This window comes from Arachis ipaensis, chromosome B09 (genome assembly GCF_000816755.2).
Source record: "Arachis ipaensis cultivar K30076 chromosome B09, Araip1.1, whole genome shotgun sequence".
In the NCBI taxonomy this organism is placed as follows: Eukaryota; Viridiplantae; Streptophyta; class Magnoliopsida; order Fabales; family Fabaceae; genus Arachis; species Arachis ipaensis.
In genome coordinates this window covers 124,234,819-124,235,849 of record NC_029793.2, presented here as the reverse complement: position 1 = coordinate 124,235,849, position 1,031 = coordinate 124,234,819, and the positions used below count along the sequence as shown (strand labels likewise).

General features: G+C 36.2%; 1 long non-coding RNA gene across 1 annotated transcript in view; it reads right to left on the bottom strand.

Moving 5' to 3' along the window:
* The window catches only part of LOC107616779, a 20,592-nt gene extending 19,865 nt beyond the window's left edge, over positions 1 to 727 (bottom strand). Inside the window, exon 1 of the long non-coding RNA XR_001614640.2 lies at positions 716 to 727. This is a non-coding gene — a long non-coding RNA (uncharacterized LOC107616779). The remainder of the gene's footprint in view (positions 1 to 715) is intronic.

The following is a 1,031-nucleotide window of genomic DNA, read 5'->3' as shown; positions in this document are numbered from 1 at the left end:
ACGAAGATTCTGATTAAGGAATCCAAGAGATACTCATTCAATCGAAGGTAGAACGGGAGTGGTTGTCAGGCACACGTTCATAGATTGAGAATGGTGATGAGTGTCATGGATCATCACATTCATCATATTGAAGTTGCTAATGAACATCTTAGATAGAAACAAGCGTGTTTGAATAGAAAACAGAAATAATTGCATTAATTCATCGAGACACAGCAGAGCTCCTCACCCCAACAATGGAGTTTAGAGACTCATGCCGTCAAAGAGTACAAAGTTCAGATCTAAAAATGTCATGAGATACAAAATAAATCTCTAAAAGTTGTTTAAATACTAAACTAGTAACCTAGGTTTACAGAAAATGAGTAAACTAAGATAGATAGTGAAAAAATCCACTTCTGGGGCCTACTTGATGTGTGCTGGGGTTGAGACTTGAGCTTTTCACATGCCTAGGCTGTTTCTGGAGTTAAACGCCAGGTTGTAACCTGTTTTGGGCGTTTAACTCCAACTTGTAACCTGTTTCTGGCGTTTAACGCCAGAATGCAGCATGAAACTGGCGTTGAACGCCAGTTTACGTCATTTATCCTTGAACAAAATATAAACTATTATATATTGCTGGAAAGCCCTGGATGTCTACTTTCCAACGCAATTGAGAGAGCGCCATTTGGACTTCTGTAGCTCCAAAAAATCCATTTTTAGTGCAGGAAGGTCAGAATCCAACAGCATCAGCAGTCCTTTTTCAGCCTGAATCAGATTTTTTCTCAGCTCTCTCAATTTCAGCCAGAAAATACCTGAAATTACAGAAAAACACACAAACTCATAGTAAAGTCCAGAAGTGTGATTTTTATTTAAAAACTAATAAAAATATAATAAAAAGTGACTAAAACATATTAAAAACTACCTAAAAACAATGCCAAAAAGCGTATAAATTATCCGCTCATCACAACACCAAACTTAAATTGTTGCTTGTCCCCAAGAAACTAAAAACAAAGTAGGATAAAAAGAAGAGAATATACAATGAATTCTAAAAACATCTA